The 21848-nt window shown below is 40.4% G+C and overlaps 1 protein-coding gene across 3 annotated transcripts in view; it reads left to right on the top strand.

The window, feature by feature from the left end:
- The window catches only part of chrm2 (cholinergic receptor muscarinic 2), a 200715-nt gene that overhangs the window by 11488 nt on the left and 167379 nt on the right, over nucleotides 1-21848 (top strand). Inside the window, exons 1-2 of one of the 3 annotated variants that reach the window (XM_016997086.2) lie at nucleotides 10221-10488; nucleotides 12544-12687. The gene's annotated coding sequence lies outside the window, so the exon portion shown is untranslated. Of the gene's footprint in view, nucleotides 1-10220; nucleotides 10489-12543; nucleotides 12703-21848 lie in introns of those variants that run through there. The other 2 variants (XM_008119836.3, XM_016997087.2) reach the window with 2 other exon arrangements.

Raw genomic sequence — 21848 nt, 5'->3', positions numbered from 1 at the left:
AACTACAGCAAGATACTAATTGGAAATGATTTGGCAATGGAATCAATTGTCTATAAAAGTGGTGAGGTCTCTTTCTCTGGATGTCTTCAAAACAAAAATGGGCAACTACCAACTGGGGATGCTCTAGCTGAAGATCATACATTGAGCAAGAGTTTGGACGTGATGTCCCATATGGTCCTTTCCAACTCTTGTGATATTGAGATTCTATTTAATTATTTGAAAGGAGGTCCCACTGAATTAAATTTGACTTATTCCTAAGGAAATCACACCAAAACTCCATGCAAGGATCATGTGGATAAACATTCCACTGTATTCAGTAGTGTTTACTTCCCAGTAAGAGTGTAGGATTCAATTCTTACGTGGTGCTCCCATATTTGTTTACTTCAAAGTCCATCTCATTATGTTCCTCCCATGTGAATATGCCCAGGATTGTGGCCTGAGACTTCAGGTTTTAGCAAAGTAAAAGGTAGCCAGAGATGTTCCACCCTGAACAGTGGTTTAGAAAAAAGAATTTCAGCAAATGTAAATTTCACACAAACAAATAAAAGTATAAGTCTTTATCTTTGTTCACTTTTGGCTAGCGTAGAAGGGGGAAATGATTGTTTGAAGTTCCCTTATTCCTTCAGTGTGCAGTGGGTGAACCTAAACAGTGACTTAAATGGACAAGAGCACACTGGCCTCCTTCAGTATTGTTACCTTCCAGGTCTGTTGGAACACAACTCAACACATCCTCAAGAAGTGGAAATACATGCCTTTCAGGTCAGTGCGCAGTTAATATATTCTAGAGTTTAGTCTGTACTTTAAAGGTGTTGTCCAAAGTACTGAGCTCTATGTCCTAGGTAGGTCATAAAGTTGATCTTTTCCTTCAAGTTCAGAGTAAACACCACTATGGATTTCTGCCCCACAGACATGGAAGCCAATCATAGACACCTTTTTTTTTGCATTACCTGTAGCAGCTTCCCCTTAAAAGAATTCATTCTGGTGACTGCTTGAAGACAATTTCTCAACTACCTAAGTTAACACAAATACGATACGATGTATGAGCTTGTCTGGAATTTCCTACCATTGTTGGAAGCCCTGTTATATGAGACCATAGAGCAGGAATTAACAGTTTATGGACCTGCACATGCTATTGGAGTGCAGCTCCATCTGCCATAGCGATCTTAGCTCATGCTGATGGATCATAGGAGTTTTAGTTGGAAAATATCTGAAGTGCTTCAATTTGCTAACCACAGAGAAAAATGAGTAAGTACCCAAGACAGAGATTTTTCTGCTGCAGCAAAAACTCTTTGTAGACCCTTCCCATTACCTCCCATTTATTATGCTTTACAAGGTCAGTTAAGGTTATTCTGTGTTGTCAAGATTTCAATTGCAATTTCTCTGCAATTGTCGGACTTCCTTTCTAGTTGAGGAAAGTGGGGTCAGACACTTAATTTCCTTACTAGAGCATTTTGCCATTATCTCCTATTCCTATTTCTCAGCAGTAGGAACAAAGGAAGCTACCTGAGACTGAGTTTGACCATTGGTCAGTCTAACCCGGTAATATTAACTGTTCATGACTGTACAGGATTATCATCAAGATTTTCCCCTGGATATCCCCTGTATTTCTGGAGGCCTCCCATCTGAGGACCAAATAGTTCTAACTCTTCTTAGTTTCTTAAATTATATGAGAATTGGCATGTCCAAGGTAATATGGTGGTATAATGTCTCAGCAGGTTCTCCAAAGAAGCTTTCAAGTGCAATGAGTATCTTCTGCTTATTGAGAGCATTCTCACACAGCTGAAACTACAACAGGCACCCCTTGTTGCCTCCTCCCTTCACCCTCAGCCTGAAAGTGGTCCACGAGTGTCACCTCCCTGCCAGTAGCTACTAGTTTCCTGGCTAGAGCTCATGGTTAGTTGCTAGAACCAAAAAGAGAGGGAATCGTGCAAGAAATCCGATGCAGCGTAACTACTGCACAGTGGAGCGTAACATTGGGCTGTCTAGTTTCATCTGTCACATCCATGTGTCTTCGTACACAAAACACCATCACTGCCAACATCTATTTGGAGTCCAGCCTTCTCTTTCTGTTACAAATAAAACTGAGCAACTTGTCTCCAAAGCAATACAATTTTTAAAAAATGAAATAAAAATAAAAGGATGGTACTGATCTGGAGAAAGTAGAAGAAATGGCACAATGTCACTTGGGTCATTTGTATCATGCATGAATTTGAGCACATTTTCCCATAAGCATATCAAATAAATCAGACTTTGGAAAAATTGCTTTTTTGACTATAACTCAGGAATATGGGAAGTTGCAGTCCAAAAAGTAACCTTTTCATCATCAGAGAGATAGTTTTGTCTTTGGGCTAGAATGAAGAGTTACTCACTCACTATAAATATAAATATAACCAACATTATATATCAATTAACGTCCAACATTTTTGTAAACCATAAATTTTGGATGGAAATTATTCTTGTTTTCAATGTTAAAGGTAAAGGTTTCCCCTGACGTTAAATCCAGTCATGTCTGACTCTGGGGGTTGGTGCTCATCTGCATTTCTAAGCTGAAGAGCCAGCGTTGTCCATAGACACCTCCAAGGTCATGTGGCTGGCATGACTGCATGGAGCGCCCTTACCTTCCCGCAGGAGACCTATTGATCTACTCACATTGGCATGTTTTCTGCTAGGTTGGCAGAAGCTGGAACTAACAGCGGGCACTCATTCCACTCCAGGGATTTGAACCAGGAACCTTTTGGTCTGCAAGTTCAGCAGCTCAGTGCTTTAACACACTTCGCCACCGGGGCTACGTTTCCAATGTTACGCATATATAATCCTTGCTGCAGTTGCCATGTATAAAAAGAGTGTCAGGAATTTTTTTTGGTAGTGTTGAATTTGTAAGTCCCAACAGAAAGTCTTATGGCTGTAGTAGCACATTACTTTTTAAGATGTTTTCAGTGTTCAGAAATTATTTTTCTTAATGTGTGTCTGAGAGTTCAATCCCTCGATAAAGAAGATAAAGAAGGCCTAGATAAACAAAAGTACTAGCACCAGCCTGCAGTGGCATCAAAAATATAATACTTTTCACAGAATAATGAAGATGTGCTATTGCCTCCCACTAATGTTGAGTTCAGTCCTTGAGATAAATGCTGGAGAATTCCTCTCCACCAAAGAAATTAATGAAAGCTTCCCACCCAATTTTCTTTGAACCCTCTTGAGTAAAGATCCAAAGAGGCTATTCATGCTCAGTTGTACACTGTATTGGAATCACCCTATTGTTATGCCGACATAGGACAATGCCTGTTTACAGCATGTAGGACAAAACATGTTTTAATCTGTGGCATTTGTATTAGACATATTTTATATCAGAAGGAAGAGCTTATTGGGAACAAGCATAATGTGAGTGATCAAACCTTCCCAATCCTCATAAAGTGCTTTAGTCCTCCACATATAAAACGATGTTGATGTGCTTGTTGAAGCCAGTGGATTTTTGCTTTGTACCTGCACTGCTTAAAACCATTTAATAAGGAAGTCTGACATCTCCCAAATTTCTGGTCTTCAGCTTGACAGTGATTCAACTGAGAATGTCATTTCCATTTATATTTTATAAGGCTTTGCTAAAAATGACAAATTTCCAGATCTTCAGGAAGGAATAACTTTTGAGTTCTTTTTAAAAAATGAATATGGGAGAAACTGAAAATGACAGAAGTCAACTGCACAGGCCAGTATGCAGAGTATTACCTCTGAAGAAGCTAGGCTGGATTCTTTATATGTTTGAGTGATGTTACTATTAAATTGGGGTGCCACATTTTCTTTCTCTAAAAGACTAATTTATATATGGTAATCATGCATTTCTTTCAGCATTTTATCTACTATGTCCAGTGCCAGATTTAGGACAAATGAGGCCCTGTGCTAGTTAAGTTATGAGGCCTCTTACTTGGGCCCTGAAGGAGATATGTCCAGTAGGCCTACACTACCTGCTTTGTGGTGCGTTCCCATGGACTATCAACTCTGTCATTATGTTTGAAATTGCTCTGAAACAGAACACCTTCAAATTAAAAAGAGCACCACTTAAGCAAAATTCATTGTAATTCTTTTTTGGGCAGGAAGATGCTCCCCTGGCCAACGGGCCCCTGTGCTTAAGCATATCTAAGCACAATGGTAAATCTGGCACTATGGGCCACATAAAATGGGGCTTGGGAAGCATCCTAGTATGCTTCCCCACCAGACCCGCAATGAATGGGAATGCTGCCACTCACAACTGGAGTGGAAGTGTGGTACAATGCTTCCCTCCCAACACGGGAGCCTGCCTATATGGTGCCGGCTCCAATGGAGCCGGCACAGATCCTCGCTGCTCGGGTGACATTTTTCACATGTGATGGGAGAACCATCGCCATGAGGGAGTGGCACACAAGGCAACAGATTCGCCCCACTGCTCCGCCATTTGGTGGCAAAGCCAGGCAAAGCGGGATGCTTCACTTGCCTCATATGATAATGTCACAAGTCACACTGTAATGTGCACTCTATCAATATCTGATGGGCTAAATGATTCCCACTCCTGAACTAAACAAACTGCCAATTGAATTAACAGCAATGTGCTCTGGTACTTTTAACAACAGAGAGGATTTTCTGCCAAGTTTCTTATATATAACAAACATCACATGAGTTATATATTTGCAGTACTATCCAGCTATGTCAGATTCATATCATTTAAATTGTACTGGGCCTTGTTGGTTAAGAAAATATCAAAATGTGTTGTACAAATTCACCCTCCCTGGAATTTCCTCTTCGACACTATAAAAGAAAAATGCACCTCATTGATTTTGTTTTCATGTTGTCAGCCTAAACTTGGCCCCGCTAGAACACAAGTGGGGAAATATTCCAAATAACATTTTTGATTTTTTTTCAAATTAAGTTTGATGGACGTTTATTTATAGGATGATCGAAACAAGTTCTGAGTATTATTTTTAGTGGGATTGTCTATTTTCAAACGATACTATACCTTGTAGAAAACAAGCAATCATTTTTGCTCATCCTCCACATTCCACCTAGAAAGTGAGGCAAGTTTATGCCAGTGGCAGCTTTTTGGCTCCAGGTTCATTGGGTTCATTAAAAACACACACATACACAAAGCCCAGACTTTGTGGTTACTATCAGCCTAGTTTTAGCACCTTGTATAGCTTCATGAGCGGCTGCTGTTAGCTCCAGCTCCTGCCAACCTAGCAGCTCGAAAACATGCCAATGTGAGTAGATCAATAGGTACCGCTCCGGTGGGAAGGTAAGGGCGCTCCATGCAGTCATGCCGGCCACAAAACCTTGGAGGTGTCTATGGACAATGCTGGCTCTTCGGCTTAGAAATGGAGATGAGCACCAACCCCCAGAGTCAGACATGACTGGACTTAACGTCAGGGGAAACCTTTACCTTTATAGCTTCTTTAAGGTTCAGATTGAAATTAAAATGGATTTACTAGGTTTCTGATACTGAAAACACCGGCTGCCATTTTTTACTAACTCTTTTAAAACAGATGCACATTTTTGCCATCCAGGTTTTTAAAAGAGCTTTCTTCTTTATTTCTTGGAAATTCCCTGGCTGCTTCTACAATGTGAGAATGCTTGAAGGCATGATGCCCGTTTTCTTGTAACAAATCTTGGAAGGTGCCAAATTGTTGCTTTTGCCATGACTGTCAAGGCCAATAGAATTTTTTTCCATTCCTACCATAGAATATGGAGAACTATGATAGTTTCCTTATCTGCGAGTTAACTCTATTAGAGCCCAGGGGATTAATTGCTGGGAAAACATGTCTTGGTTTGATGTGTTAATGTTAAATATTTCAGTTCACTTTGAGAAGTCTGTTACAAGAGACAAAGCTTCCACATCAAAGAATCTTGCCACTTTGGCACCTGTCTTTCTGTGTGCTTCTTGTTCTGTGTAGCTACAATTGTCCCTCCACTTTTGCAGGTTTGATTTTTGCTGATTTAATTAATCACAGATCTGATTAAGAATGTTCTCTGGAAATCTCTAGGTCCTCCAGTGTGGCTCTATGGTCGACTTCCTCCAGTCATTTAGAAGACAAAGAGATTTCAAGAGAAAACACTTCCCTAGGAAACGCTAGGTTCTTCGATGTAATTGTATGGTCAGCTTCCAGCAAAAGTTGACCACAGAGGCATGATAGAAAAACTAGAGATTCTTAGAGAGGCGTTTTTTTTAGGTTTTTAAAACTGCTATTTTTATCTGTGTTTTTTTTCTTCACTTTCATGGATGTCCTTTGCCCCAACCCTGAATCTGGAGGACTGGTTGTATAATCCATCTAACACATGCGAGAATAATTTTCCCCCTCAAAGTGAGATATACTCATTCTACTGGAAAATGAAAAGAGATTTTCTTTTCTTGGTGGAAGTTGGTGAATCGATTAGAACAACCTATCCCAGCAGAATAAACTTGGCTTCAACCTTAGTAGATGCACTAAGACTTTTACTCAGAACTTTGAGACATGGAGTTCGGAGCTTTCTGCAACATTTTGGCTAAAATCCTGAGTCACCAGCTGACACAGTATGGTGCTTTCCATGTGCTTTATACTACAGTTCCCATTAGCCCCACATGCACAATCACAAGGCCAAGAATGATAGGATTTGCATCACCAAACTTTTGGCATTGGCCAGAAGTAGTCCATGGACACTTACTGGCTATTTCAGATCTGAATTAAAGTCATACACATCTCAGCACTTTCCTAGAAGCAAGCAAACAGTAAACATCCAGGCCATGAAGTTATACAGAACAGTGCCCTAAACATTTATTTTCCTCTGAAGAAAGTTCTTGGAAGCTGATTTTATTTCAAACATGCTGTGATAGATTGGGAAAATAATGTGTGTGTGTGTGTGTGTGTGAAAGAAAGCAAAGTAAAACCTACAAATCCGTGCTATTTAGACCCGGTTCTCATTGAGGAAGAAGCAGCAAATTCCCTAAAGCCAAGCAAATGCTTCTTTCAGTCTAATGACTATTAATTAAAAGGGAATGGTTTACACCCAAGGAGAATAAATGGTTGTTCACTAGAATGGATCTATTTGTCAGAGTGCCAAGCAAGGAAGCTTGGTAAATATTTCAGCACAATACAGTGTGCAGAAAACAAACTAAGATGCCACTGATTTTAGGGGAAGTAATGTTTTGTTTTCCTACTTGGTGTCCAAAGGGATTAATCATTCACAAGCTACATAAAGAGCTTGAAAAAGTGCCATTTCTTTAGAAGTACCGCACCCAAAATATCTGTGTGGGCAATGGCTAGGTTGATAGTGGGATTCTGAGAGTTTTAATTTAAAAAGGGGACTTTTCAAGCTCTGTGTCAACAAAGACTGGTGTCCAAGGTCTAGCGTGAAGGTGAGGATTCAGGGACATCACTGCTAAAAGCAATGCAGAAAAGCAGATTTCATGGCATGCTCATTTTTTCTTTTTGCACAGTTATTACAAGTGCAGGAGTCCTGCATTCTTTTGCATTTGTACACTCCAGCCAAGCGTAGAATAGCAGGAACTCTGCACATGCTTAGAGCAACTCACAGAAGCACTTTGTAAAAAAAAATTGCTTTAGTTTGGTTTAGTTTTACTGACAATTTCTGCATTCTACAGATAGCATGCAAATGCTAATGAGATTTGTTAGGGAAGGATCTCAGACTGGAAAGCAGCTCAAAATGTCATTGCATCCCTTTCTGGGAGAAGAAATAGTAAATGAAAAAAGGCAAGAAAGACATAGTAAAAGAAACCTAGCAGTATTAGATAATATAATATTATATATTTATTACATAATGCTATATTAATTATTTTTATTTATCATATGGAGCACATTAACAAAACAATTAATATATCACGATAGAAAATAACATTTTGCTGCAATATAATATATAGTTACTATATTATAGAAATGCTTTTACATAATAATCAATTAATTCTTTATTAATTTTCCCCTGTAAAGCCTGTTTTATATCATCTCAAGCCTTATATAAAAATCATACTAAATTCTGTTATGTATAGATATATAATCTGGTGCCTTCCATTGTTGACACATTTATTGATAATATCAGCATGCCTCTTTGTAGAATGAAACCTTTGAATAATGTACAGTATAAAGGGAACATGAAACATTTTTAGAACTGTTTTAATAGGGAAAAATACTGTATTCCTTTAATTACACACACACACACACACATATATCTATATACAGAGGAGGAGGGAGGGAGGGAGATGAAGACAGAAATTGAGAGAGAAAATACTTTCTCATATAAATATGGAAAGATAGATAGAGACAGAATTCTGTCTGTGTTTGAGTATTGGACTGGGAGTTGAATTTTGATAAGAGGAGGAGGCCACCTTGTACAGCTATAGCTCCCAAGCTTCCATAGCACTGAGCCATGGCCATTAGAGTGGTGTCAAACTGCATTAATTCTATACTGTAGATATGGGAAAATAATGGCACCCAGTCTCGGGGCACATATCCTTTTGAAAATAAATGGCAATCATAACCTTATTGAAAAGGAAAAATTATGTCATATGTTTGGCAAATGTGAATCTCCATGAACATGTGGAGACCACCTTTTGAAAAGCACTAGTCAAGAAAAGCATGGCCTTGTTACAAGTCAACCCTTTGAACAAGTGATATTCATAAGAATTCATGTAATGGCACACAGGTAACTCAGTTGTTAAATTGAAGAACCATGTATTTGAATTGACAAGGGCAAAAGCAAGCAACTACAAAAAATATATTTTGAAGTTGAATTGCAGATATAATTGCCCAAAACATATACACTCCCTTTAAAAATCTTTTAGTTTAAAATATACACTCAGAGATTAAAAAACAAAGTCTTCTTTGAAAAATAACATATCTCGTTTTACTCACAAACATCTTGTATTAATTTACCCATACAGGCACATTTCTTATTTAAGTTCATTTATAGATAGGATGTAGTTTCTCTCTGTGTGTTGAGTACACAGGATATCATTCTTAATCAATAGGTTAATCCTTAGGTATAGTTGTACTCACTGAAGTCCATACTTCTCTACTGAAGTCTAAACAGCAAACATGCATCCACCTCCACTGAGATGTAAAACAGACATACCACAAAAAGGAGTCCTGAATCTGAACATCCTCAGTACAATTACATGTCTATAACCCCTCAACATACACCAATGAGGTACAGTTAAACTGGCAAATCAACATACACATGGAATACAGGTTAGTAAATATAGGTAAAGATTTTCCCCTGACATTAAGTCCATTTGTGTCTAATTCTGTGGGTTGGTGCTCATCTCCATTTCTAAGCTGAAGAGCTGGAGTTGTCTGTAAACACTTCCAAGGTCATGTGGCTGGCATGACTGCATGGAGCGCGGTTACCTTCCCGCCAGAGTGGTACCTATTGCTCTACTCACATTGGCATGTTTTCCAACTGCTAGGTTGGCAGAAGCTGGGGCAAATAGCAGGAGCTCACCCTACTGCTTGGATTCAAACTGGCAACCTTTCAGTCAACAAGTTCAGCAGCTCACCGGTTTAATCCACTGCACTATTGGGGGCTCAGCAAATACAGGAGAGTCTCACTTATTCAACATTCACTTATCCAACATTCTGCATTATCCAACACATTTTTGTAGTCAGTGTTTTCAATACATCGTGATTTTTGGTGCTAAATTCATAAATACAGTAATTACTACGTAGCATTACTGCATATTGAACTACTTTTTCTGTCAAATTTGTTGTATAACATGATGTTTTGGTGCTTAATTTGTAAAATCATAACCTAATTTGATATTTAATAGGCTTCTCCTTAATCTCTCCTTATTATCCAACATATTCGCTTATCCAACATTCTGCCGGCCTGTTTATGTTGGATAAGTGAGACTCTACTGTATATACATTAACAAATAAATAATGACAGGCTTGCAAATTGGAAATACACCACAAGACTCTTGGAGAGCAGGGTTCAAATTCCTGCCAGGCTATTGATTGCCATTGCGTGTCCTGTAGCAAGTCACACACTCTCAGCCTCAGAGGAGAGCAATGGCAACCTGTTTCGCCCTGTTCCACTGCTCTGGTTCAGTGCTATGGAATCATCAGACTTGGTGATACACCAGCCTTTTTGACATTCTAAAGCGACCACTGCCAGCATCCCACACAGTCGTGTGCCAGGGTAGTGAAAGCGTCGTCGAACTGTCTTCAGATGCGGGAGGTGGGGGGGGGGGGGAAGAGAGACAGATCCCGGCGCCCAATCAGCGCTCAGCGCCCCGTCCATTGGCGGAGAAGCGTCTCTCGCCGGCAGAAGGGGAGAAAACGGCGCGCCTGTTCGCTCCCCCCGCAAAAGAGAGGGGAAAAATATCCCGCCTTCGCCCGCCCTTTCGCAAACCGGTGCGGACAGCGCCGGAGCGAAGCAGCCGAACCGGAGCCGCCGCCGCCGCTTCTTGCCTCAGTCTCCACTCCCATGAAAACCAGGATTTCTCGCCGGAGCCCTTCTCCTCTGGAGTCTCTTGCAAAGGTGGAAACAGGTTTTTCTCCCCAGAAGGCAACTTTGGGGGCTGGGGTGGAAACCGGGGGAGAGCCACTTTGAGAAGCCCTTATTTGTTTGCGGGAATCGGCTTGCGTTTACCTTGCAGAGGCAGCTCGTAGGCTAAAGCCTCCCCCCTTTAGCTGCTCCACGTCTATCCATCCACCCCCCCCCCCTTTAGCGAACCCCTCGATCGCCCCAAGGTGGCTCTGATATATGTGTACGTTTGAGAAGCGATTTCATTTCGGAGTAGGGTGAGGAAGGAAAGAAGGAGCGAGCGAGCCCCTTCTTCCAGAGAGGTAGAGGTTTCTTATCTTCCATTGTTGTTGTTACTGTTGTTGTTGTTAGTATTATTATTATGGAGGGTGCATCAATGGTTTGGTTCTATGTCCAAGCAACCTCCCCTCTCAGCCGGAGAATGTCAACGCCAGGGCTTCCATCCCCATCCCGCACCCCGACCAGTAAAGGCTGTTTTGATCCCCTCGAGTCTTCATAAGATGCAGCCCCGAATTTCAGAATAAACATTCTCGCTTGAACTCAGGCTAAGGCTGCATCTACACTGTGGAACGAATGCAGTTTGAAACGACTTTAACAGCCACGGCTCAATGCTGTCGAATCCTGGGATTTATAGTTTGATGAGGCACCAGCTAAATCCCAGGATTCCATAGCATTGAACCATGGCAGGTAAAGTTGTGTCAAACTATGTTGTCGAAGGCTTTCCTGGCTGGAATCACTGGGTTGTTGTGAGTTTTCCAAGCTGTATGGCCATGTCCCAGAAGTATTCTCTCCTGACGTTTTGCCCACATCTATGGCAGCCTGGCATCTTCAAAAGTTATGAAGTCTGTTGGAAACTAGGCAAGGGAGGTTTATATATCTGTGGAAGGTCCAAGGTGGGAGAAATAACTCTTCTGTGTTGGAGGCAAGTGTGAATACTGCAATTAATCACATTGATTAGCATTGAAAAGCCTTGCAGCTTCAAAGCCTTGCTGATTCCAGCTGGGTGGGGAAACCTTTGTTGGGAGATGTTAGCTGGCTCTGATGAATTCCCCTGTGGCTAGCAGTATTTAAAAAACCCTTAAAGGACAGTAAATAAAGAACAACACTTTGAAAATGCGACTTCCAGACATGAAACAATCAGGGTCAGCTAACACCTCCCAACAAAGGATCTCTCCAGGCTGGAATCTGCCAGGCCTTGAAGCTGCAAGGCTTTTCAGTTCTAATTGTCATGCTTAATTGCAGCATTCATACTTGATTCCAACATTCAAGAGTTCTTTCTCCCACCCTGGACCTTCCACAGATATATAAACCTCCTTTGCTTAGTTTCCAATATACCAATATACCTCACAACTTCTGAGCATGCCTGTCATAGATGTGAGTGAAATGTCAGGAAAGAATGAGTCTGGAACATGGCCATACAGTCTGGAAAACTCACAGCAACCCATTTCCTTGCCTAGTTTCCAATATACCTCACAACCACTGAGGATGCCTGCCATAGATGTGAGTGAAACGTCAGGAGAGAATGCTTCTGGAACATAGCCATACAGCTCGAAAAAACAGCGACCCTTCATTCTACAATGCAGTTGGGCTTGAGAAAGGCTACACCTGATATATAATCTCTGCCATGAAAGGTGGGCACCACCAGGAGAGATCTGAGCTTTGGGATATTTTTTGATTGCTGTGTGGGTTCCGTTTCTTTTCAGGCATGAAGTGTATATCTCTCCCAAGAACTTGTATGTTTTGTTATTGCTGTTTAATTATGCTTTTTCTTGAGTAAACATAACTGGAAAACAATCCTCTTCGGTCCAAAGGATCTGGCTCAAAGTTTCTAGGGATCCTGGGGCTGTCTGTAGTAGTACCTCAACCCTCCTTCCATTGCTGTTAAGGCAAAATGTCATGGTGTTATTTGCCTGGAGACAGGTCCTCCTGAGCTTACTCACAGGTCAGAATTGCAGCCTCTGAGATCTATTTTCCCACGTCAGCTAATCTATCTTAATCTTTCTCCCCTTTCCCTCCCCTTTTCTCCTCCTCCTCCTTCTTTTGGGAAAGATATGGAAGAACAAGATACAGAGGCAAAGGCTGGATTCCAACCCTAGCAGTCTGCGCCCTTCTCTCTCCCCACTGTTCCAGCTTCAAGCTTTCTGTGGACTTCACTGTTTGCAAGGAAGACTGTGGAAAGGCATGAAACTTCAGGTCACTGGACTGCAGGTAGGAGATCCTTTTCTATTCTTTGCTCTCCTCCATCTTCTTGTCATTTTTATTTCTTTGATTTGGTTACTCAGGATATTTCACTTAATCCTTATCATTCTTCCTGTTTCAAAATTCATGAGAACTAGAAGTTTGACTTCAGAAATCAGATCCATCTGGTAAAACTTTGAAAATCTGGCCAATTCCTACTTGAGATCATAGCACTTGGAAACTCCTTCAAACAAAGCCTATTTGTAGGGGAAATTTCTTGAAAAAATGTTTCGGTACTTTAAAAGCCAATGGATTTATCTTCAGAGAAGTTTTTCTGGACTAAAGTTTAGCCTGATTTTTTTTTTAAAAAAAAAATGAGGGCCAAAGTTATTTGAGTGCAGGGGTGAGGCACTTATGGTTTGGGTTGCTTAAAATATGGATTGCCCAAAGCAGATTTGGGGGGGGGGGGGCATAGAACTGAAGGGGGTCACAAATCTGGAAAATTTGGGGACTTGAAGTTGTGGAGTTGTAAGGATTATAAATAGTCAGTTGGTGCTTGATATGGTTCAGCAGGAAGGAAACACTTTTTATGCCATTCTTGAGAGAAAATGCAGGGCAGCTGGGTTCTGTGTTTGCATCCACAAAGGATTATGTCCAAGAACTGAACCTGCGGAAGGGCCTGATATTAGCAATATTGTAAGTTCAACCTTCCTCATCCTGGGATGCCTTTCAGATGGCTTGGACAACTCTAAGGATCCCTCAGAAAAGAGTGGGGCAAATCTGGGAAGCACAGCAAAGGGGATTCTTAGAGTTGTAGTCCTTTGTATATTGAGAAAGAGGCCGGGTTGGAGAAGGGTGCTGCAATTTGTCCGAGAGCCCATGGCTTTCTGTGGTTTTTCCATCCAAAGGTCTGGAGAGGGTCCCATTTTGCAGGGAGTTCTTTCACTTCAAGGTGTAGATTTGGGTAAGGCTTTCCTCCAAATTTCTAGAGAGCCACCTTCATTGTTTATTTATTTATTTATTTATTTAATTTATATATTCATGTGCTGGGCTAGGCTAGTGGGATCAATAGTCGGAGCCTTCACTGGCCATGTTCTAGCGGACATGTGGGACTCCAGCACCCATCAGCCCTGCCAACATTTGGTGCAAAGTGTTGAACATTGTAGTCCAGACTGATGGAGAAAATTGCAATATAAGGGTATACATCATCTATCTATCTAGTGAGTGAACACCATATAGGAAATTGCCAGGATCCAAACTGATTATAGGGATATATAGGGTTGGCTGCAGTTATATATGTGTGTTTTTCAAAAAAAAAAAAAAATCAGCCATTCCGTATTATGCCACAATCCTTTTTAAAGCCCTTCAACGCACTTTGCTTTTTTAGCGAATTACTGTTTTAGCATAGTGTCTCAGCATGAACTTGCCCATCTAAGAAATAAAATGTATGTACGTAATGAAATTTTAACGGGGAATGATGATCTAAGAGAGGCATTTGCCAATGAGAGGAAAGAATACAGAACGGGGAACCATAGGAAAGAAAAGAGAGATTGCATGGGAGAAAAGAGTGGGGACAAGATCTCCCAGCAGCTACATATGTTTCAAAGTTGTATGCAAGTGCTCACTCTACATAACGGCTTATTATTAGGTGGGCATAAGTCTGAAAAATGTTAGCCTGTCATAGCTTTCTTTTGCTAGCATGCTTGCACAAATGTGACATATTTCTGCAAATTCCTACAGTTCCAGTTCAGAATCTTGTAAAGACATGAAAATGAATTGCCTGGCACTGTTCCCTTGGTTTGGGAAGAAAGCCATTATGGTGGAGCTCTGGCTTTCTTACTCATAGAAATATAAAATAAGTGGGGCAAAACAACAACCAGGGATCTAAATGATGTATTGGAGAAGAAAGAGGGCTTACATTTCCAAGCGACATTATTGGGGGGGGGGGGGGGGAGAATATAAGAATTATAAGAATAGGGAAATCAGGTAACTGCAGGAAGGAAATGATTAAGATGAAATTCTATCTATACAAGAAAGTCTCTTTCTTTCCTCTTTCTTCTGCACCCCCACTCCAGCTCAATCTGCCCTGTGATACTTACGGATAGTTATTAATATGTAAATCTTCCACTTATCATGCATCTATTATTCTATTGCATTTTAGTGTCCAAATACTACAGAAATGCAAAGGATCCGATGCCAGAGTTTGGGTGCTATCGGATGTATTAACTTCCCATGCTCTGCTTGTACAGAAGTTTAATGACAGGTCCTCTGAATTAATAGACTTGAGAATTAACTACGTATCAATTGCTTAAGGGTTATGTTAGGATATGCTAGCAAGAGCAGTCCCTGAAAAGCGAGTGCGTATGGGACTATCCTGCCTTCTGTAGCAACAAGATATATTCAGAGCATTCTCTCTGTCCCCCACCCCACAAGCTTGCCTTGATGAAGAAATGTATGTTTTCGAATGTTCATGTTTCATGGTTTGTGAAATATCTATTACTGTTAAACAGCCATTTAAAAGATTTAGGCTCACCCACTGGCATTTTATTTATGTATATAAAAATATGTTCTTGAAGAAGGATTCTGACGTGGTGTATTTTTGGCATAATTGACATGAAGTTCTAAAAGTGGGCATCCACTAAGGGTGCTAAGATAAAAAATCTCCCTCCTAATTCAAAGGTCTTGAGCATTCAAGCTGTTCCCTCCTGTTTTCTCTTGGAAAGATTACCCACCTTGGTAAGATCGTGGATGCAGAGAGGATTGGTAAACCAATTTGGAAAAAAAAATTAAAAAGAAAATGGGAGCACGATTTTGGCATGAGCTTGCTTTCTTTCCCATAATCCAAGATCACAAGCAATTAGTTCATAAGTATATTAGGATACCCTGACTGAGCAGTCCCATCATCTTCGTCTTTTCATTTTCGGTAGACAGAATCGGACACATGGATTAATTATATGCACATAAAAGATACTAATCCGTACAAGGAAGAGAGAGGGACAGACTTTACATACAGGTTGTTCTTGATTCAAATCTTGGCATCTTTGAGAGATGTTTAAGGGTGTAAAATAATATTAATTTCAAATGAATTAAACACGTAAATCATTAGCCTTGCTTTTATTTGAGCAGTGCCTGTTTTGTGCCTTTTGAGGTTAGTCACCTTGAATCTTGTTTTTGGAGGATATTAATCTTGTTTGTAAATAGTAACTTGAGAAGCTGGGAAGCTGCTGCCAATCAGAGTAGAAGGCGGTGGGCTAGAGTGATCAATATTCTGATTGGATATAAGGTATTTTCAGTGGTATCATGATAGGGTACACAGGGTAAATCTTCACGAATATATATTTAAATGACAACGTGAAAAACCACAACAGGAATTGGCCTTCAATATTTGACTTCAAATCAGCAGTTGTCTCAGTCCAAAAGCTCAGTGGAAGTCTATTCTTATTTGCTTCTTCCATTAGCTCTATTGTGCCAAGGAAGATCCTGAAAAATCATGCTGAAATGAAAAGGGGGGTTCAATGCATTTTATATCCACATCTTGTTATAAAATGGGTTTGTACTACATGAACTCCAAAGTCATTTCTACCTTCCTACATACATAATTCTGTTTTTTGACATTTTATAATGACTATCACCTTTCATTATTTGGGGTGCTCTCCAGATGTGTCAAGCTCTCAGTGGGGTTACATTCTGGTGGGATATGTAATCTGACACATATGAAAAGTGTTGGTCACTACAGGCACTGCAGGTATTTCTTGGAGTGAAAATGATCCCTTTTCTCCTGTGGGGTAGTTTGGTGGCCCTTATTAATAGAATTATAGAGTTGGAAGTGGCTTCATGGCCATCGAGTCCAACCACTGGCTCAGTGCAGGATCTCCAGATGAAGCATGCTTAGCAGATTCTTTCTGAAGACATCTAAAGAAGAAGACCCCACCTTCAGATAATTAGTTCATTCTAATGTTCAATTGAAATCTACCCTCCTGTAATTGCAAACTATTACACTTAATTCTACCCTTTTGAGCAGCAGAGAACAAGTCTGTCTCTCCTTTTTGTGGCAGCCCTTCTTGAATTTATTTGTGTCTTGCCATTTCCCCAGCCCAGGACTCTAGATGGTTTGTTGTTGTTTATATATGCCTTCAAGTTCTTTCCAACTTATTGTTATCTATCATGAGGCAATACTGGCAAGATAGGTTCAGAGGTGGATTTGATTTTACCTTCCTCTGAGGCTGAAAAAGTATGATTTGCCTAAGGTCACACAGTGTGTTTCCATGACTGAGCAGGGATTTGAACTCTGTCTCCAAATTCATAGTCAAACCATTACACCATGCTGACTTTCTGGTTCACAAGGTGGTTTACAAAAACTAAAATGGGAACAAGCTCTCACAGCACTAAAAGAAAACAAACTTGTAGCATTCTATCCCCCTGTAATAAAAAGAAACTTTTCCTTTTTCCCAAAGGCTTTTGCAAGCCAACCCTCCCTCCCCTCCCAAATCTTTCATCTTATTTTTATAAAGGTAAGCTCCACTTTTTCTAGAACAGCCCTGAGCTGAAAAGGTTCCTGCATGTGTTAAGGAAAAGGAGTTTCTGGTGCCAAAAATGACAATCAAATGCTAATAACATAGTCAAATAATAAATGATATTGCTGCTGCAAAACAGAACAATGAGGAAGAGTCCTGGTCTCTGCGAACAAGTGTTATTTCTTCACTGCGGTTTCTCAACAGCAAGCACCTTCCCTCTGTGCATCTTGCCAGGGCCCCAGGGTGGGGGTTAGTCCTCAAATTAAACACTGCTGTGACTCCCACGCAGGATCCCGGCTTAATGGGGGACGTGGTTGCAGTAAATCAGAGACACACTCATTTGAAGCCTAATTAATCAGCATCCCACTGTCGCAAACACCACTTTCTTCCTAATGGAGTCTTTGAAACGAGCTTGCAGATCAAAGGGAGGTCTCAAGGAGACACAAGGTAGAGGCATTATATATATATGTGTGTGTGTGTGTGTGTATGTGTGCGCGCACGTATTCCCTTTTTCACCTTTGGACTTGGTCTATATTCAGAAGCTTTCTTAAGCTTTCCTTTACCCCGTCTCTTAGTCTGACAGAAGGCAAACACTATCATCTGTCTGCAATGGCATTTTGCAGGGCATGGCTTAGATTGCCCTTCAGCCTTTGGCATCTTTCCCTCAAGGTGCTGAATGTTATGAAACCAAGATGTTTATTATCTCAGTCAGCATCCTGACCAGTGAAACACATGCCTTTGTATCACTAGACAATTTATGTTTTAAACTCCTCTTGTTATGTGCCTTCGCATAAACTCTGACTTATGGTGACCGCATACTTAAAATATTTATCCCAGTGAGGTTTGCGTATTGCCTTTCTCTAAAGCAGAGAGTGTATAATTTGCCCAAGGTCAGCCAGTGGGTTTCCATAGCTTTGCAGGGAATTGAACTCTGATCTTCTAGAGTGCCAGCCCAATACTCAAAACACTGCACCATGCTGGCTCCTGTTTTAATCTTTTCTTGTTTTAAGATAAATCTGAGAGGCTATGATCTTCTTGTGGTGTCGCTTGGTTTCTGTGAGAGAGAAACTTTTTATATGTACAGTACAGATTTGATATCCATGGTTTCACTTACCTATATTTCAAAAAATATCCCACCTCTCGTCTCCTGGAAGTATTTGTGGACCTGACTACTAGTTCTCCTGGTACAATTCTATGGTATGCTTCCACCTCAAATATAGTCAAAATATGCGGGCCATACAGATATGGTTGTCCTTGTATTTAAAAAAAAACAAGGAAAAGATTGTCTTTATTTTATCACCTGTTATGTAAGCCTGCCATTTATGTATGGAGACATATAACACTTCTTCTGATATCATTTGGGCCCACTTCTATCATTATTTTGAGAAGAGCGGTTTCCAGATAATTTTTCAGATATTTGAAGCTACTATCATTCAGTTGTCAATATTGAAAGGCTTTTGTAAGACACAGAACAAGAATGACATCCGGATCACAATTGGTTAGAGAAGGAGGCATCCTCTTCTTTTCCTTGTCATCCAATGAGTCTTGCGGAGAAATAGGCAGCAGGCAACCTTCTGTAAATCCTTTCCTCCAGCTGTTTTTGGGGTAACTCAACAGGCAGGGATTGGCTTAATTGTGTTTAGTTTATTTTTACATTTTGTCCTGTCACCATCTGAAGTTGCAAAAGAAAATGCATTAAAATTGGGAGTGGCTGGAAACTTTTTTATGTTAAACACTGTCAGGAGCACTATTTAAATGGTAAATTGCTGTTCCTAGTCATTTCCAGTAACTGAAACTAACTTCCTTCCCCCATAAAAGGAAGTTGGGTCCCCCCCCAAAAGGTTTGGGGGACATAGCTTTCATATGTGTAAGGCTGTATTTTAAGCAAAATTGGTCACTGCGGTGATTGCTAAACCTATCTGTTTAGAAGATACTAAAAATTGGCTCCTCTTCCCCAATGTTGTATTGTATCCTCCTGTGAACACTCAGAAAATTAATTTTTAAAAGCAATTTGTTCCCATTGTTTGAAAAGCAATCTGTTGCCATTATGTATTACAATATTTTAAATCACTTTGTTCCATTATACAATGATTTGTGCCTTCCTCCCTGCCTTCCTTCCTGAATTTATATCCCACCTTTGCCCTGGCACAGGGCTCAAAGTAGTTTATGCTAATTAAAGAAAACACTGCAAATAATTTATAAAAGTAAAAAACAATCAAACAAATCCATGAAGAAAGCATGTGGTTAAAATCAGTTTAAGCACATTTACAACATAATTATAATAAAAATAAAAACACTGCTTTAAAAACAATAAAATTATTTAAGAAATGATGTCCTGCTTAAATAAAAAAATAATATTGTCTCTTGGCAGACAGAAAATAAAGAAAGAACTAACTTCTTTTTTCCTTTCTTTTCACTGATTTTTTATGGTGGTGGTGGTAAGCATAAGACTGATAATATAATTACTTCCCATCCAAATGCCCATCAAACATAACTGTGAAAGATCACAAGAAAATGTTATAGGCAAACTAATTTTGTCCCTTTTTAAAAATGTGAAACCTTTCTGTAGGTAATGATTCTCCAGTAGTGATGGGTACCTCCCATGTCAGTGGGGCAATAAATCCATGCCATGTTTAGTCCAAAATGTAGAACACCATACAGAACAAGCTTAGTATCTTTGTCAGTTCATTCAATGTTCAGGTAAAAAAATTAACATGGATTTCCCACCTCACAGACACGGAAACCCCCAGTATGACATACTACTTTCAAGTTCTACCTCCTTTTCTCACCATGTTACAATGGTCTTATTGCAGGTTCCAGCCAAATATGCCTTACCTGAGATATAGGCTGCTAATGGGATCAAACTGTCCAACTCATTTTCCTTTTCCATCTTTTTTCTCCTTTCCTCACCCCCCCCCCCCAACATTACCCAACTTCTGAAATTTCTTACATGTGCTCTTACCGATTTGTTTTATTAGTATGTTTGCCTCATTTTTATAAGAGGGAGAAAGAGAAATGTATTCTTGCAAATTGAAAGAAACTTCTGACTTTGGATGCTTTTGTGATCCAGTTTTATCTCTAGTAGTCACCTTAATGGTGAAACTGAAATGAGCAATAAATAGACTGATTTGTGGTGTAAGGAGGCGGGTGCTTTGCAGTTCTTTAATGGAACGTGTATACTCAGTTCTTCTTGCTTAAATATCTGCATACCTCAGTCCTATGATTTATAGTGACGCAGCTCTTGCTCTGTTCAATGGTATTTCTGTAATCTTTGCATTGCTGTTTCGGGAACCGCAGCCGTACCTTTTTTGGGTTTGTGATGACTGAATCCTGGCAATCCTCCTCCATTGAAAGGTTAAGACTTCTTAATGCTCCTCCATGTATACCTTTTAATCTACCTTGCACAATACCTGGTAAGTTTTATTTTCAGAAATAAAACTCTGTTCAGGGAAGTTGTAAAATTTCTGAGAAATTCTGATTGCAAGCTTAAAGGTACTACATATAATAGAATGACAGTTTCAGGCTTTGAGAGACTCTCAGTGGGGTACCCTCATGCCATCCTCATATGTTCACCTTCACATTGCTATTATATCCACTGTCTGTTACTTGTTTTACCTCTGAAACCAATCTCTATCACCTCCCCAAAGGGAGGAGGGAAATGTGGTGGTCTCATTGCTCACTCTGGATAACTAAACAGGCGGCATTCAGATTCTCCAGTTCTCAAGACAAGTAGAGAAATCTCAGGGTGGGGGTGGTACTTGAACAGAACACAAATCCATATTTTTCTCATTACTTAGTGGTGTTTTTATTTGATTAGTATACTCGGCGCACATGTAGTGGATGTTTCATGCATTGTGCTTAATGATTTCTCCATAAGTTGTGCCTTCTAATACCACTGGGGCCCCTTTCTTATGATAGAAGAAAGAGTTGTCTCTAATCTCAGCTTTTGGTACCACAATCACAGGGCCTGAGGTAGTTCTGATTAGGCAAACCTTTGGTAGCATCACTGAGGAAAAGAAGTCACAAGACTAGATCTTTCCAGGGACTGTTGATTGACATTGGTAGATACCTAACATTGCTGATATCTTGTAGTGGGCTTGATACCTTAAGAGGCCCCGTCACCAATCAATATCACCCTTAGGATCGGCAAGAACTGTTCTGCTTTGCATTCTGTCCTTTGTTAAGCACTTCAGAGCACTGTCAACACTAGTGCCCACTTTGAGGAATATGAACCTTGCCACAACACATTTGCTTTCTTCTTGGCTGCTATTTTGTCAATGGATTTTGGGGAAGGGGTGTCCCTTTGATGACAGAGGACTGTGCAATTATTTTAGGTAAAGGTAAAGGTTTCCCCTGACGTCCAGTCGTGTCCGACTCTGGGGGTTGGAGCTCATCTCCATTTCTAGGCCGAAGAGCCGCCGTTGTCCGTAGACACCTCCAAGGTCATGTGGCTGGCATGACTGCATGGAATGCTGTTACCTTCCCGCTGGAGCGGTACCTATTGATCTACTCACATTTGCATGTTTTCGAACTGTTAGGTTGGCAGAAGCTGGAGCTAACAGCGGGCGCTCAGTCCGCTCCCCGGGTTTGAACCTAGGACCTTTTGGTCTGCAAGTTCAGCAGCTCAGCGCTTTAACACACTGAGCCACCGGAGACTCCTGT

This window comes from Anolis carolinensis, chromosome 5 (genome assembly GCF_035594765.1).
Source record: "Anolis carolinensis isolate JA03-04 chromosome 5, rAnoCar3.1.pri, whole genome shotgun sequence".
NCBI lineage: Eukaryota > Metazoa > Chordata > Lepidosauria > Squamata > Dactyloidae > Anolis > Anolis carolinensis.
This window is presented reverse-complemented; position numbering and strand designations above follow the sequence as displayed.